This window comes from Gavialis gangeticus, unplaced genomic scaffold, assembly GCF_001723915.1.
Source record: "Gavialis gangeticus isolate Ggan-Ray unplaced genomic scaffold, GavGan_comp1, whole genome shotgun sequence".
Taxonomy (NCBI): Eukaryota; Metazoa; Chordata; order Crocodylia; family Gavialidae; genus Gavialis; species Gavialis gangeticus.
Genome location: NW_017729012.1, coordinates 10,101,356 through 10,112,583, shown reverse-complemented (window position 1 = coordinate 10,112,583; position 11,228 = coordinate 10,101,356). Strand labels below are relative to the sequence as shown.

Below are 11,228 nucleotides of genomic sequence, written 5' to 3'. Positions count from 1 at the left end.
CCCTGAGCATCATTTCTGATGCCGGCCCCTCACAAATGTGCTCCTTGATGATCTTCTCAAAGAGTTTCCCCAGGATTGAGGTAAGACTGACGGGCCTATAGTTACCCGGGTCCTCCCTCTTCCCCTTCTTGAAGATGGGGACCACATTTGCTACCTTTCATCACTGGAACAAACGATCTTGCATTTTAAACCTGAGAAAATCATTAGCACAGGCTTTGTGCCACACCTGGCTTTAACCTCGGCCTCTGGATATTGGCACTGGGGAGATGGGTGTCAGTCTTGCTGCTCTTCTCCTCTGCAGGGAGGAGACTCTCAGCACAGCAGTAGCAGCTCTGCACTTTCCTTGGGAGGTGCACAAGGATTGGATCTAATTGCCTCTGAGGTTCTGAGCGCACTGTTTTGATTCTGCAATAGAAGAAATTACAGCTCTCTTCTCTAATGAGGAAAGGAGCCTCTAGTGCAGTGCTGGCTGTTACAGGAATTGGCAGAGCGGTGCCTTGCCTCAGCACATGCAGCCCAAGAGCTGGGGCTGGGCTTTCAGCGCAGAGACATGGTCCTGAACACCACCTCTCTCCATCCCTACCCCGCATCCCTTTGCATCCAACCCAGTCAGCACATCCTAAGCAAAACCCCAGCTGCCAGTACTCGGACTAATGAAGTCCACGGCAAGGCTTGCCATTGGGCTATTGCCACCTTGGCTGGAAATGCTGCACGCTGCAGAGCCCTGAGTTTAGAGCTGCCTGGAGGATCTTGCAGCCCCAGCAGGAGCAGGTGCCAGGCCTTGAGGATGGGGGTGGAGGGTGAAGGCTTCCGTAATTTGCCCGTAATCGGTCATGGTGCGGGAGGTGCCCCCGCTGCTGTTTCTGCAGCTGCGCTCCCTGCACAGAGAGTCCTGCCTGCCAGCGCCTGTTCCAGGCAATGCTGTTATGTTCCCCGCTCGCCGCTTCACCCCACGGCTTGCAGGGGTTTCCCAGACATCAGCACTGCTGCTGCACAGGATGAGAGGGGGAAGCGTTTTCTGTTCCATTCAGGCCATTGCTCTGATGGGCTCTGAAGTGGGTATGTTGGATCAGAGCAGCTGGCGGGGGGACGCCTGTTACCTTCTTGGCATAGGGAGAGCTGGTGAGCCCTGGGGGGCAGCACACAAACAAAAGCCAACACTTGTAGGGGGTGTTAATCACTTTTTGGGGAGGGGGGTGGGACCTGGCCCAGGGAGCTGGGAGGCCTGCCAGATGCCCTCTTTAGCCAGGTCTCGAGATGAAGAGCTGGACAGGCGCTGCGTGGAGACCTTCCTTCATGTCTCACTGGACGCGATCATCTTTCCTAGTTGATGTCCGCTGGGCGGAGCGTTTTTGTTCACCTGGAGATGCAGCTGGAGGAGAGTGCTGGCAATTAACTGATGCACAGGCATTTGGGTGCAGAAGCATCTAACGGATATCTTTGCTTAACTAGGAGACGTGCCTTAAATGCTACTGCGCCATTAGAGTCATCAGCCCTGGTAGGGACTCTGTTGTACTTGGCGCACAGACATGCAGTCCAGTCCAGGCTCGCTGCTTGACAGGGCCCTCCTGGGAACGGACTAGGAATGGGGGTGCCCAGCTTACAAAACCTTGAAGGGACCTGATTTTCAGCGCCTCCTGCAGATCCGTCCCCTTGCAGCTTTTTTAAGTTGGAGACCCAAAGTCACCAGTCACTGTTGAAAGTCCTGGCTGGATCCTTTGGTCTGTGTGAGGCCGCAGGGAGGTGAGAAATAGTCTGGGCTTTAACGTGCCTGGTAGGAGGCGTATGTCTGGGTCACAGAGGGAGGCTCTGTCACCAGCTAGGCTACTTTCCCCAGGTGTTTGGTCTCCTCCCCTTGTCAGGACTGCCAGAACTGGCCTCGGTGTTGCTTTTGGGCGCCTTCAGGTTTCAGGTGTTCTGCCTCTCGGGTTTGCAGATCCTTGATCCGGTTCCCTTCAAAGCATCTTTGTGGCAGAGCGGAGTACCTTGGCTGCAGAGCCCTGGTAAATCCTTTCCTTTGCAAATGTGACGGCACCCAGGGGCGTGAGAGGTCAGCTCTTCAGGGAGCGCCCTGGTAGCAGTCCTCTTAGGCTGGGCAGGACGCGTGGTCCGTGCAGAGGGCAGAGGAGCCGCAGTCGGGTGCAGTGCAGTTTTGTCCCAGCTCCACTGCGCAGTATGGTTTCCCCACCTCTCGCAGGGGAACCGATCCACTCCCCCGGCTCTGGGAAGCGCTGCATTAATGTGAAGGGCTGTGATGGGCTGCGGCGCTGCACGCTGGGAGCAGACACCCCTGCATACATTCAGTCCCAGCTCGCGGCTCATCCAGGAGTAGACCAGGCGCAACGGTCCCAGCTGCTCCACGTGGGAGGTTTCAGCACTGGTTGCGCTGGGCTGACTCCTCCTGACGCGGACCCCTCGGGCTCCTAGCCCTGCACAGGCGCGCGTGGAGCGCCGCGTGCCGCGCTGGAGCAGCTGCACTGGCTCGTGACCAGCGTGCGTGCCTCAAAGCCACAGCGGAGGTGGAGGGTGGCCGTGGAGTTGTGCGTACGTCTCAGTTCTTGCTGCCTTCTCTCTGCCACACGCATGGCAAGTTTTTTAGCCCCTGCTCCCCTCAGGGGAGGTGTGGGCTATTAAATGAAAACTCCCCGCCCCCCCCGGCATCCCCTCTCCCTTTCCCCAGGGAGCAGCCTGGATGGGATGTGGCCTCCACTTCCCATCCCCGCTCTTCCTGCCACATCTGAAGGCCCCGTTCCCCCCCAGGTGCAGGAAGCAAAGCCCAGGGTCCAGTTCCTATTTGCTCCTCACTTGAACAGAATGAGCCAGCTCACTTTGGACCATGCAGGTTACGTTTTATTTTATTTTTTTCTCATGCCAAGAAATACAAAGGAAAGTCTGTTAGATACAGTCTCAGCGCCCTGCTGGGAAAAGAGCCTTTATCAGCAGAAAAGAGCCCCGAGCTGGAACTGCTGACGTGGCCGTGCTGCTTGCAGGGAGTGCTCTGTAAATCCCTAGCGGAGGGGGATCCTTTGCACCCGTTTTCAGGACAGGGTGAGCTGGGAGCACGATGTGCTCACAGCAGCCACGAGGAATAGGCCACAGGCTTTGCGTAAAGGATCTGAGATCTTGTCATCCCCTAAAAAGGACCGAAACAGAAGTGACCTGCTTAGCAGGGAGGGTGCGAGGTCCTGAGCTCAGACCTAATTAAAGATGGCAGGATGCCAGCCCAGCAGAGGAAGTGGATAACCCAAGCTTGGGATTCATCCCTTCCACTCATCATTTGCTAGAACCAAGCACGCACCGAGTGCTGGTTTCTTTCCTTCCCATCTGTGCTAGAAACCCTTTAGACTCGTCTCTGGGCACCTCTGCACCGAGCCGACCATGAACAGCAAGCCGGCTGCGGCAGTCAAGTCAACTTGTGTTGAAGCTCTCGGCCCTTCTCAAGCCCCTGGTTGCAGCATCCTGCTGGCACAAGAGCTGCTCTGTTCAAAGGCCCTGGATCCCTCCTTCGGGGCTATTCTTCGTTCCAGCATCTCTCCTGCTGGCAAGAGACGGCCCTCCAAGCTTGCGGCAGTCAACTCGAGCCAAAGCGAGCAGAGTCAGGGAGTTATGTCAGTCCACACACACATACTACTCTTGCATGGGCAGTTTATATCTACTGACATACAGACCTCCAGGACCTTGTGCTTCCCACTGCTACCTGACTGAATTTATACCCGCTTTTTCTACCTTTTCCTTCGCTTCAGCCTCCCACGACCTGTTCTCAACATCAGGTGGGGCCGGATTTCCTCCTCCTGCCTCTGCCCCCCTGCCCTTGCCTTCACGTGGTTTCAGACCAGGAGACCCAGAGTAGGTAGTTTCCCATCAATTAATGCATTTGAATGTTGGAGAAGTAACCGGTGGGCAGAGCTGCCCAGGCCCTGAGGCTGGCATAGCCCTTGCAGTGGGGAACGCTGATACGTGGGGCAGCAGCAAGGAGACAACACTGAGAGATGGGCACAGGGAGGGGCAAGGAAAAGTCCTTTCCCTACGTGTATTGTGATGAGGCCCTGCGTGATAACAGCGAGAGGAGCAGCACTGATTGCAAGCAGAGAAAGAGGTGATCCGATGGCAATGATCTGTTCTCAGTGGTGACGGCAAGGAGCAGTGGTTTCAAGTTGCAGCAAGGGAGGTTTAGGTTGGATATTAGGAAAAACTTTCTTGCTAGGAGGGTGGTGAAGCACTGGAACAGGCTACCCAGGGTGGTGGTGGAGTCTCCATCCTTGGCAGTTTTCAAAACCCAGCGGGACAAAGCCTTGGTGGGGATGATGTAGTTGGGGCTGGTCCTGCTTGGAGCAGGGGGCTGGACTAGATGTGACCAACCCTCGTTTTCTATGATCTATCCAGTTATATAAATGGGCACGGTTGGGGAGGGGGAGGGAGATACCAAATTCCTTCTGGGAGAATGCAGGCTCATGTGTCTAGGCCAAGCAAATCAGGATGGCAGAGCTCAGTGGAAAGCTACACCAGGGATGCTAAAATGTGGAATGACCCAGGGGAGACGCAGGCAGTGTAGTTTGCCACGGGGCACAGGGGCAAAAACATCAGGACAGGAGCATCGTGTTGTAGAGCAGGGAAGAAACTGGCAGCCTCCAGCAGCCGACCTCTACAGCACTGCCTGCTGCCCCAGCGAGCCGGAGCGTAGATAAGCTTATAGGTGGCCCAGATTGAACTGGGAAGAACTCAGGAAGGAGCGAGAAGAAACTGGAAAGATGAATATACATGGAAGACTGGATGGGGGCACGGCCAAACGGTGAGCCAGTGACACGGGGTAAGCTGCTGGCAGGTAGCATCCATTTGTCATGCACCAGAGCATGCATTTACCTTTCTGGTAAACCTCCGTAAACCTCCTCCCTGGCTCACCTTGAGGTGCACCTGCAAGCAGTTGAGAGCTGTAAACCTGAGCGAGAGAGAGGTGACATTTGGGACTGGACAGGTGCCGTGAATGAAATGAAGGCCAAGCAGAGGAACCCCGGGCTGCTGCCTTAAGATTTGTTTCCAGACCAGAGCTGTCCCTGCCTGCCGTGCTCCCCAGGGGGCTTGCACAGTGGCCTCAGGACCGCGATTGGGACTGACAGGGCAGCGTGCTCTGGACACAAGCGGGTCTAAGCACAAGCAAAGAGCTGAGGAGGGAGCTTTGAAGTGCAGAGCACTTGGAAGGAAGTCTAATGGCTGGAGCGTCTTAGAGAGAAGAGTAAATCACTAAGGAACTTATTGCCTTAATTCTTCTTTGTTATTATATTTAACAGTAAATCAAGAAGCTGTTGCCTTGGCAGTCTGATGATGCCCAGTAAGGCAGAAAGCAGAGCCCATTTGGAAGCATCCGACAAATTATCACTGCAATTGTCTTCTGAAAGCTTTTGCTTCCTCATGCATTCAGATGAGTCCTGATTTCTCTGTTCCACTCAGCTTCATCACACTGGAACCCCCTTCTCGAAAGGATCGTTAAAACGGCAGCTGCCGGGAAGCCCATTCCTGGGTGGGGATGAGAGGTGTTTCTACAGTCCCCCGTGTGCACACACATCTCCTCTGCAAAATCCCTAGAGGAACCCAGGCATTCGGCCCTGTATGTTTTCCTCAGGAGGGGAATGCTCTTCTGGTTCCTGGAAGACCTAATAACTTGCGCCATAGGTTTGTGCAGCAGGTTACAGCAGTGCTCAGCTGCCTGGTACGGGGCTGCGAGGCATACTGCGTTCGTGGTGGCGAAATGTGTCGCACGGTCAGAGCAGTGTTTCAGCACCTATTTAATAAATATCTGGCTCTCGGGCATTAGCATTTGCTAGTAAAACTATCCTTCTGTGCCAACGCCTCCCATTCCCAGAGGCTTTCTGTTCAGGTTCCCAAGTCACCCCCAAGCCATCCATCGGGTTGGCTTGGGCAGGCCGAACACGGGACAGGGAGCAGCGGGCTCGTGTCAGGAGGGAGGTAAGGCGCCTGAAACCCCTGTTCTGTGGACCTACCAGCACAGGGGAGAAACTGCTCCTGGAAGCAGGCCCCGTGTGCAGCCCTTCAGCAGCTCCTTGGTTGCCACCAGGTGAGAGAGGAGTGGCTGGACCAGCTATTTGCTTGCGTGAGGGATGTGGACATCAGACCTGGGATGTTCACCCTCCCCTCCTGCCACGGGCCAATGCTCAGTGAACAGCGGCTTGCCTATGTGCACAGAGGGACGGCTAAGCACACCTGTGCCCTGTTAAGCTGCTCCCTTCTCTGCTAAGCTCAGCACCCTGCCCTCAGTGCCAGCAGGCAGAAGGAAGCTGGGCTGCATTGCAGATGCTGTGAGATTGAACAGAGGGGAGGGAAACGTGGCTGGGGAAGTGGTGGCAATGCCACCCAGGCCAGAGAGGCAGCATTGCAGCGTGTCCAGGGGATTCAGCATTGTTGTCACCCAGATTTTGAGCCACCCACCGTGCAAAAGCAAACACGCTAATGAGGAGCGAGCCAGCCCATGGCAAGAGACCTCGACTAGAGCTGAGCAGGGAAGTGACTGCGGGGGAAGCTGGGGTGCATGTACGGCAGGCTCGCTGGTCCACACCGAGTCCCAGCGCAGACTTGGCGTGCACCAACTGGGAGGTCGCATGCCCCACCGCAAAACAGGGCTGCAGGAGGCATCACTTTGGAGACCTGACAGCACCGTCACTTTGTGCTCTGGCTTCCTGCGCAGGAACTTCCCCACGGGGATAAGCTCTGGGTGCCCGTAGCTTTGGGTCAGATCTTTCCAAGAGGCTCAGAGTTGCACCGGGGGGCACAAGGCAGAGGAAACAGACTATGCTTTGCTGCAGCCGGGGTGGCCTCTATCTGCCAGTGCAGGCCAAGCTGCCTGGCTCGACAGACAAAGACATCAGTGCTAGTTCCCCAGCCTGCGACTTAGCAGAGCGTGATGGAGAGGGGGCTCAGCCAGCGTGGAGGCCACAGGACATGGAGCCACAAACTAATCCCTTGGACAACTGTGCCAAAGGCCGGTGGCAGAAGAGGATGCAACCCCAGGGATTGACACACAGGAAGGGCAGAGCAAGGTGCAGTGGTGTGAGGCCATGCGAGGGAAGGAGGCAGAGAGGCCAGGAAGCTGCTGGGGAAAGCGCCACGTGATGCAGCATGTTGCAGATGCTCGGGAAAGGCCCTGGGGAAGGCAGTTTGCAATGTAAAACATTTAGGAACCAAACATCCATGAGGCTGACCCTGCCACACATGTGAGGGATCCAGTTCCCGTGGGCCAGGACCTGGTGCCCATATCCTCTTTGTGCCCTTGAGACCCTCCCCAGACAGTCCAGTGCAAGACCAGCCCAGTCAGTGGGCATCTTTGCATCAGCCACGGCAGCTGCTGGGTCAAGCCTTTAGCTCCTGCGGTGACGGATGTGACATCAGAGCTCAGCAGACAGATTTGGCTGCCGCAACTTCTGCAGCCTGCCATCCCCTCCGCGCCAGCTCACTGTTTGGGGCACAGATGGAAGAACCGCCCTGTTTCCAAGAGAAGACATCGCTCCTACCACGAGCACCCCCACCAGGGCTCGGCTGTGGGCAGATCTCCTGCAAGCTGGAAAATCCTTGTGGATCAGGGCCGGGCCCTCCCAGCTCTGAGCTGCTTAAATGCTGAGAGCTTGTCTGGACAGCCCTGGAGCAGGGGGGACTATGAAGCTGCATGCAAATGGTCTTTGTCTTTTTTTTTTCATCAAAAATACAAAACCCGCCAAAGCCGTGCCTTGCAGCCGCGGTCGGCCCCGGTGCCACGGCTGTGGGGAGGCGCACGCGGTGGCCCCCGGAGGCAGTGTGCTCCTTCCCCGCTCGCCAAACAGACTTCATCTCCCAGTGGCAGCTGGAGCTTTCCCAGAGAGACGACTGGTTGTTTTAAAAAAGCAAAACAAAACAGTCATTTGTGCCAAAGTTGTCAAGAGGTTTCCTCAGAGGGTCCCATTCGCCCCTTTCCACTTTGGTGGCCCTTTTCTCCCCCAGATCAACCTCCTTCTTCCCTCCTGGTCTCCACCCCTCCGTGTTCTTTACTGGGCAGGAATGAGGTAGCGGATCTCCCTCTGCTCCACTCTGCTTGGGATCGGAGACCTCTCCCAGGCCTTGTCGAGCTCTTGTATGCGCCGCTCAAGTTGTTCAGTGTGAAATCATTTTCCAAGAGGCTGAGAAATAAATGCATGCACTCCCTCGGACGATGCTCCAACAGCGACACTTCCTAGCTCCGGCCCTTGAAACGGTCGCATTTTTGCCGTGAGGTTACAAATAGAAGCCCCTGAAGGAAAGGTGCCTTCTTCGTCAGGGCGTCTGCATGCTAGTTCTTCTTGAAAACTGCAAAAGAAAGAGAGTCTTAGAGCATCCTCCACTAATTAGCGCATTTGCCCTATGTCCTTGGCCGGTTCCTTCTTTCAGCTAGCCTGAGTCTTGCGGGGTCTTTGATGGAGCTGAAGCATACTGAGCGCGTTGGCCCTGGGGTGAGCAGCTTGCCTCTGGACTCGTTGTGTCATTGATTACTACCCTCCGAGTCCAGTGCTCCAGCCTGTTTTCTGTCACTTTATAGTTCCAATCCTTACTTCCAAACATAGCGTTGGGATTTCCTTTCAGGTGCCTAGAAAGGGAGGGGACAGCTATCGTGCAGCCCCGGTGTCTAAACATAGGAGGTCCTATGTTCTCAGCCACTTTACTTGCTACTTGGCACTTATCCCTCAGTCTGCCAGCCCAGGTCCCAGCAGATCCTGGGAGACCTCACCTGCGGGGCAGTACCCTGAGCCTTTCTAGCCCTTGATGCCACAGGGGCACAGGGTGAGTTCAGGCTAGACGGGCACGTAGCACTCCTGCATGCCAGTCTGATCTCAAAGGGATTTGTTCCACACACCTACAAGCCATTCCCACGCAGACACAACAAGGCTGATCCTTCAAGGAACAGAGGAGCCTAATTCCCTTGATGCCAAGGGCACCAGCTGTCTGCATGCATTAGAGGATGCAGGGCTGGGAGCTCCCAGCATGCTGGATGCCCCTTGGTGAGCTACAGGGCAGGGCAGGTCTGGGGGCTTCCTGGGGTGCGTGCTTGGCTGGCAGGGGGCGAGAGGGGAGCGGGAGCTACCTGTAAAGTTGAGCGAGAAGTAGAGCACGATGATGATGGTTCCCAGGATGATGCAGACTGTGCTTATGAGCCTGGCCATGCGCCCCAGCCTCCAGGCCCCATCCACGTCCCCTTGCTGCCTGCTGTTCCTTGACTGGGGGAAAGGCACAGACACAAAGAGAGGAACTGGTGAGGGACTGCGGGTCTAGCTCCTCAGCCAGTTTAGGTCAGTCCTGCCCCTTAACCCGCGAGAAGGGGGACCCCCTGGTTGGCACCATAGAAGCCCCTGGTCTCTCAAGGGACGGTACGAGGCCTGTTTGCAATGGGAGACTTCGTTAGCGTTCGGAAACCAGCTGCCCTGCAATACAGGGGCTGACACTGCTGCTTTTTCCTGAGCGGCGGGGAGACCCGCTCAAGCCTATGTAGGAGTGGGTGGAAGGGGGCGGCAACTACCCGCATGAGCTCAACCAGCGCCCGGGGCCGCTGAGAACCGCAGCAGCCTGGAGTCTCCATAGCCGTGCTTGTTCCCGTGACGGCTACGTGGCTGCCAGGCCCACCTGCATCTGAAAAGTGCACAAGTTACAGCTTTTCCGCTAAGCGCTGGGTTTCAGCTCACCTTGGAGTATGCCTGAGCACTTTGGTGCCTTCCCACCCTGCGTCCACTTCCCAGGCTGGTGTCAGCCTCTGATCTGAACAAAATCCGCCTGCAGCGGTTTCTTTCCTCTCGTGCTGGCTGCAGGGAGCGAGGAACTGGCTCTGCAGCGTCTTTCCTTGGCTGCTGGTTTTGTTCTGCTTTTCCCTGCTGCTCTATTGATTTCTTAATGCAACCTGCTGGAAGCTGTGCCCTGCCTGGTAAGCAAACGTATTGGCTTCCCAGATGTGGCAGGGGTGAGCAAAGGGGAAGCGGGGGGAAGTCACTGGGAGGCACCTGGAAGTGATTCACACACGGATTCACAGAAGTTTAGGGCTGGAAGGGACCTTGTGAGATCACCGTGTCCAGCCCCACTGCTCCTGGCTGTGTGGGGTTGTTCGAGGATGAACGGAGATCACCAAGAGCCCCTTAGAGACCGAGTAGGGCCGGCCTCCTGCCAGTGTTAAGTCCACCTGCTGCATCAGCAACTGAATTGGAGTCCAAAGGCTGGAGCTCATTAGTACAAGGTGAAGCAAACTGCAGAAGCCCTTGTCTCTGGATGTAATGGCAGCCCAGGGACTCATGGCCAGAGCCCAGAGCAAGATGGGGGCAGGCCTGGGTCCTCGGGCTGAGCACTCATGCCAGGAAGCAGAGCTGCGAAAGTGCCTTTCTTGAGGCCGACCGCAGGGACCCTTTCCCCAGGAGTCAGGAAGCGATGGTTTCTGTGCCCCCGGCTGAAGAAAGCAGGGGGAAGGTCGGGCTCTGAATCACGTTGAGAAGGGACCTGTGAGCAGCGTCAGCCTGGCAGGGCCTGGGCTACACTCCCCCCTGCACGAACCAGTGGGAGGGCACGCATCCCTCGTTGCCAGCCCAGCAATGGGCTCTGAGCACCGCTGGGGACAGGCCAGCCAGGGGCCGCGAGTCTCCAGGCTCCTTCCTTCCACCCTTGCCCCTTGGCAACTCAGGACAGACGTCCTGCTGGTTTCTGTGATGGGCTCCACACTGAGACCTGACGGGGCTCCCGGGGGCCCGGTGGAGACGACCCCTGGCCAAGCGAAGAGAGGCCCTGTGTTGAAGAGCAGTGCACTGACGTGCCTTTACGGAGACCTGCCTCATCTGTGGTGCCCTACGGCTAGCAGGAGACGGCTCCCTCCACCAGGCCTCACTAGCAACTCTTTCTCCAGCTCTGCAAAACTGCCATCCAGAGAAATGCGCTGAAAACTCCCCCTGCACCCGAGGCCTCCACGCCGGGCGCAGGACTCTAGTCCCAGGCTTGTACGCAGGACAGTCAGGGGCTGCACGCGCCTCCACAGGGTGCGACTGATGAAGCCGCGAGGATCGTTTTGCCATTGCAATTGGCAGCAACCTGGCTCCCAAGTGAGAAATACTGGAGCCAAAAATTCCTGGTGAGGGAGGTGTATTAGCACAGAGCCCATTCAGCAGTGTTCTGCTGCGGTGGGGTCGCTGTGTTTAAGCTGCATGCAATGTGTCAGCATGGTTGCACGTGTGATGGAGGAGCAG

At 56.6% G+C, this 11,228-nt stretch overlaps 2 long non-coding RNA genes across 2 annotated transcripts; one reads left to right on the top strand and one right to left on the bottom strand.

The window, feature by feature from the left end:
- The first annotated feature begins 4,309 nt into the window (after positions 1 to 4,309).
- On the top strand, positions 4,310 to 7,886 carry LOC109293355. The gene is made up of 2 exons (XR_002096306.1): positions 4,310 to 6,442; positions 6,503 to 7,886. It is a non-coding gene; the product is annotated as an uncharacterized LOC109293355 (long non-coding RNA).
- Positions 7,691 to 9,225, bottom strand: LOC109293354. Its single transcript, XR_002096305.1, has 2 exons — positions 9,098 to 9,225; positions 7,691 to 8,325 (listed from the first exon to the last, which is right to left on the bottom strand). It is a non-coding gene; the product is annotated as an uncharacterized LOC109293354 (long non-coding RNA).
- Positions 9,226 to 11,228: the final 2,003 nt, after the last annotated feature.